We start from the raw sequence: 6285 nt of genomic DNA on the forward strand, positions 1-6285 counted from the left end.
CAGGATCGGTGCTATACGATCGTTCTTAGATATCGTGCAGGATCGTTCGTCGTTCGTTTTCCAACGATAATAATTGGAAGTGTGTACGTAGCTTTAGGCATACCCGATGCACTGTTTGTTTGTTTTTTCTAAAACAAATTAAAGACAGAAAGTTAATTACCAGGATTCAGTATAGACATTGGACATTTCTTAATGTCTCCTATACCATAGCAAATCTGCAGTTTTTGAGTTCCATTCCACTTTGAGAAGTTTTGGGTAGGGTTTAAAGCTTATCAGAATTTATTTCCAGTCCCTGTCCCCCAACACACATATAATCCAAGGACCTGATTTAATAAAGCTCTCCAAGGCTGGAGAGAATACACTTTCATCAGTGAAGATGGGTGATGCTGGAATGTATCTAGTCCAGGATTGAAAACATTTGCTAACATATAGCAAATTACTTTTAAGAAATCCATTGCAGGTTTGCTGAGTCATCCAGCTTCACTGTTGAAAGTGTTCTCCAGTAGAGCTTGGAGAGCTTTAATAAATCGGGGCCAAATTGTAAGCTATCGTCCTCACCCTTTCCTAGCAAATATTATACCAGATTTAAGGTTTCGAAATACCACTAGAATTCACTTTTGCAATAGGTTGGGAGCTTCCAGATCTGCAGGCACAGTGATGTGACCCGAGGCCCAAGCTGAGATAAATATATTTTGGGTGGTGAAAAGTTTGCTTACAAATGGCCTATAAAGCTATTTGTGCTAATGGGGCAGAGGGGTGGCAAAAAGAGGACTTTCTTTTAGCTGGCCAGTCTGCTTAAAGATACACTGGGCTTTTAATGGCACATGATGGTTAGAGAAACTCCTTTCAACTATCTTGGACCTGTTCTTGTGCCATCACCTGGTACCTCATTACCAATGCAAGAGGTTAATATCAAGGTTAATTTTGGATAATTTCAATGATGCATTTAAGAATGCAAAGTTGGATTCATTTGTCTGAAGTTCAGCTTTAATGCTAATTTATTTGAATGCATAATACACATGCAAAAATGTTTTAATAAATGTTCCCAGTGAATCTGGCAGTAATGAAGTCATAGATAGCTAAGGAGTATGCATATCAGAAGATAACCCAATTTGTCAGATTGGTGAATCACAAGATATTCAGGAAACGTGTTGGGTTAATATATAAGACTTAATTACTGCCACATTCACTGGGAACATATATTAAAACACTTTTGCATGTATATTATATATTCAAATAGGTTAGCATTAAAGCTGAACTTCAGACAAATGAAGCTGTCAGCCAAGTGGATGGCAGAATGTGTAAATGAGAGATTATATCCAGTGGACTCTTCCAAGCTAATTTTTACTACATTTTGGGCAATCAAATAGAATGACTTGTCACCGTTGATGAAACAAACAATACCTATAATCTGAAGACCACACATTAGTTCTTGCAGTGATGGCACCCTGGTTCTCCACAGCTGAATAAAAACAAAAATCAGCAGTCAAATCATGGCCATGATACTTCCTCACCTATAATACAGCCTGATACTCTCCTGTATTTTACAGCTGAGGGACTTTACTTTTTCTACAAGAGTGATGGTCTCTCTGCAGAGGTCTAACATGCACTATCCCACCTGCACACAGAACTATAGTGCAACAATCAGCAAATCTCCCATTCCTAGGTACAAGCTGCAAAATTAGCATTGAGCACAGTGACTCCAACTTTTAAGTTAATTGCAAAGAAAGAAAGGAAGGTTTCTCTTTATTCAGGAATGAGCTTTGCTGAATGAACATGTTGGACCTCTGCAGAGAACGCTGCTTCCACACATAGACCAATGGCCTTTTTTGCAGCATGCTTGCAGGGACCAGCTTTTCTATTCAGATTGTGGCTGCTTTATAAAGAAAATCCACTGGCAGAAAAGGGTAAATTGTAAAAGTCATTGAAAAGGAAGAATCTTCTGGGAAATGTATTCTTGAGCATTGTGAAACTCTACAGCAGTGAGCCCACCATATAACTTAATTGCCAGCCCATACCCTAACCCTGTAACTTACTACTTGCTAACCCTCTCTATCTTGCTTAAGAAAGGTGGGTGCCAGGTCCTCAGGGGTGGATCAGCTATCAACTTTTGGAAACAAAGCTGGTATTTGGATATCAGAGTTCACTGGATGGATGAGAGGTTCACTGCAGTTTAGCCACTTTGGGTTGCATAATGCAGGGCACCTCAGACAACGAATATGCATGCAATAAAATGAGCTGTAAATGAGCCCTTAAGAATACAGAAGTTGGAAAAATATGACCAGTTGCCTGGCTGTCATGTTGATTCAAAGGTTTCCTGAGGTCCTGGCCTGGAATAAGTATGAAATAAGGCTGCTAGTTCCAGGTCAGATATTTAGAATGCTGTCCAATAAAAGGATCAGACATAAGAAAGGCAAGAAGTCAATAAAGTTTTTTTTCTATTTTATTTTATTTTATTTATTTCCATTTTCTATTTTCCTATTATTATTATTATTTTTACATTTCTATTGTTTTTTGCTTTTTGTTTTTTTGTATTATTTTCAGTCTGCAAGCAGCATATGAAGTATGCCACTGCCATCTAGTGGTAATATAGCGTTATAACATAGTAGTGATATTACAAAATAAATAAGAACTTCATCTTCACATGAACCCATATATCATAAGACGTAAAATATTGTACCCATATATGTATATTATGTCCCATGAACATGTATGAAATCATGAATTTAATCTATATCTATTATACCCTGCATGTTTCATCACCTGTAGGGGGACCCTTGTAGCAACTTTACAAGTTAACATTTGTGAACACAGCGAAGAACTGCATCAGGATTAACATGACTGAGTTGCATCCAAGCCATTGCCTCGGTCCAGGTGATGCTGACCCTGGATTATACCTGAACAATGATAGTGGTGACATTTTGGAGAGAAAAATAAAAGACGGCATTGTAGGTGATTGGAGCACTTTCTGTAGAATGTAATACATAACATAAAGTAACATTATTATCTAACATAAACAATCATAATCAGAAATCTGGAATGATTGCAGTTTTATGTTCCAGGCATAATACAAGGATTGTACTAGATCAGGCATGGACAAACTACAGCCCAATACAGTTATTCCTCTGGCCCTTTGGATGTTCGGCGGCTCTGCCGGTGCCACCCCAAGCAGGTCAGGAGAAGGACCCCACTGTTGGGGGGCGCCCCGGCCAGAGCCGCAGAACACATTCCCCGTTGGTATCCTGGCTTGTGGAGGTGGGCAAGCTGTGTCTCTGCACACAACCGCCCACTTTCCCATCACACGCTCAGAATGGCGATGGTTGAGTTGGCGGAGTTATGCTATCATGATGTCAAGTTCAGTGGCATCATGATGGCGTAACCCCGCCCACTCTCCCATCAGCCTGGACCCTCTTTCAAATTTTATATTGTGGCACCTGACTGAAAAAGTTTGCCCACCCCTGTACTAGATGCAAAAGGAGAGCTGACAACACTCTGTCCATAATAAAGCTGTGTGTTGTCAGCCCCAGCATAGGGCTAAGGAGCTGAATGCACCCTTGGCAGGGTTTGTTCTGTACTTGCAGGGCCATCATTGGGGGAAATAAATGTGGAAATGTGCATGTATTTCAATGCTGTACTGCACGTGCGTGTGTTTTTTTCTTTCCTTAGCATATACTTTAATAAAAAGAATGAATTCTCATGGTGTAGGATTAAAGGATAAGTAATATTACTCTTTGCCCCCCACTTGAAGGTAATCAATGGAAATGACAATCCCTATTAACACTGTTCTCTATCCCAGCCCCAATCTCAGACCGATCACATCCACTAACACTTTAAACTCCCCCCACACTCCAGCTGTGCTGTACAGATGTTGATACAAACCAAGATGTTACCAGTGTAGTCAGTGATGGGAAAATCCCAAATTTAACAGGAGATGAATGGAAATTTTCCACTGAAAGGATTTCTCTCACTTTGTAGACAGAGATGGTTTTAGATATAAAGAAGCTCTGGGTAAAGGGGCTAGGGGACTCAAATGCACAGATTTTCAGCTCCTTGCCATCTGCCAGATGGGGCCCTTGAGAAGGTGAGGGCCCTGGGCAGTTACAATTAATTTATTCACCAAGCTAAAGGAGCCAACAGCACCACCCGATGGCTCGACATGAGAACACAACATTTTTACAGGCAACATTAGACAGTTAGGAATAGTTTAGCACAAAAACCAACCCCATGCAAATTTTGGGACGTTATAAAAACAAAAAACTCACAACATGATTTAAAAAAATAAACACATTACATGTTTTAAATTATCAACAATATCTTTATTTTAAATTACCAAATAGATCACATTCTACATAAATCTTAAAATACATTTATTATTAAACAGGATTTATATAGCGCCAACATATTACGCAGTGCTGTACATTAAATAGGGGTTGCAAATGACAAACACATACAGACAGTGACACAGGAGGAGGACAGGACCCTGCCTGGAAGAGCTTACAATGTAGGAGGTGGAGGAATTAGCACACAATAGGAGGAGAGATTTGGAATGGTGGGAAGTAATGGGGGTTTTAAAAGACAGAAGATGGGTAGGCGAGATTGAAAAAATGAGTTTTGAGCACTCTTTTAAATGAGCAGAAAGTAGAAGCAAGCTGAAAAGGACGAGAAAGACCATTCCAGAGAGTTGGGGCAGCTCTAGAAAAGTCTTGGAGCCATGTGTGTGATGAGGTTATGAGTGAGGAAGTCATTAGTAGGTCATCGGAGGAGTGAAGAGAGCGGCTGGGGGGGTATTTTTCTATCTGGTCAGAAAGGTAAGTGGGACAAGAACTATGGAGATATTTGAAGGCAAAGCACAGGAGCTTGAATTTGATTCTAAGGTGAAATGGAAGCCAATGAAGAGAAATACAAAGAGATGCAGCAGAAGAGGAGCGGAGGGAAGGATGGATGAGTCTGGCTGCAGCATTCATAATAGATTGTAGAGGAGAGAGTCGGGTTAGTAGAATACCAGAAAGGAGGATGTTACAGTAGTCCAGACGAGAGATAGTAAGAGCATGCACAAGGAGTTTGGTGGTCTCTGGGGACAGGTAGGGGCAAATTTTGGAGATGTTGCATAGTGACAGGACCTGGAAATGTTCTGACTTTGGGGGGTAAATGAGAGGGCAGAATCCTGAGAGGGCAGTGCCTGAGCGAAGGGCAATCTTATACTATTTGGATATGAGGGAGAGTTTGTATGGTTAGGTTTCCCTATTTTTTTGGAAAAGTATTCCAACCCCTAAAAACTGGATAATAAGAAACATGTGTCAGGAAAGAGACTTAAGGATTTTGTTTCGCTAAACTCCAAATAACTGGTCCCTTTTATCAAATGAATAGGGTCATCCTTACTTTAATAAAAGTGCTTGTAAAGTTCCTACGAAAACCCACCCCCGATATCCTATGATAAAGAGGAGAGTGTTTAAAAAACTGAAGAATGTTGTATTTTACACTTACCATGTTTATTGGTCTTCACAACTTCGTTAATATATCTAGCCACTAAAAAAAACGTGCTTGTGTGACTTTGTTTCTTACAATCATATACAAATCAACATTTTAAAACCATTAGTCCAATGAATGGAACTTTCAATATATCATTCGCAACACGTTTCACGGACACGATTCCCATTCTTCAGGAAAGAAATGAACCCTAAGATTTAGCAAGTTCTAATCAGTAAATAATGCAAAAATATATTTACAAATACTAAAATATGAAAATTAAATATTTATTAAACACTAATATACCACATGGAAAAAAAATGGTGAAAATGTCTTACTTACAGGAATGGCAAGGCAGCAAAACCTGGCATAGGTGGTTGCCCCTTTTCCTGGAGGTATTTCTAAAGCCAAATAGTACCCAGATATCATAGGCTTATGTATCAACACAGGGGGTAGATATCTTAATTCTATGGAATAAATATATATTTTACATTTTAAAGCAAAACTAAATCTAAAATATCTGCACAGGCGTGAAATTGGGTGACGTAGATTGAGAAAAAAGATTGCCGATCTCACTGCGCTGCAATTTTTCTACCCATAGATGAAAGGGCTCGATCTGCGCATGCCCTAAACTTCAGCGATCAAGGGAGGTGCTGCACCCTTTGCATTAAAAAAAACTTTTTACTTTAAATAAAAGGGTTGTCTACCTTTTTTTTTAATGTCTACCCTTTTATGTATAATAAACATTTTAGAGTTTAAGTAAGCTTCAATATATTTTTATAACTATTAGATATCTGTAAGAAGGAGATATCTGTCCGG

The sequence above is a fragment of the Pyxicephalus adspersus genome, chromosome 2 (genome assembly GCF_032062135.1).
Source record: "Pyxicephalus adspersus chromosome 2, UCB_Pads_2.0, whole genome shotgun sequence".
Classification (NCBI taxonomy): Eukaryota; Metazoa; Chordata; class Amphibia; order Anura; family Pyxicephalidae; genus Pyxicephalus; species Pyxicephalus adspersus.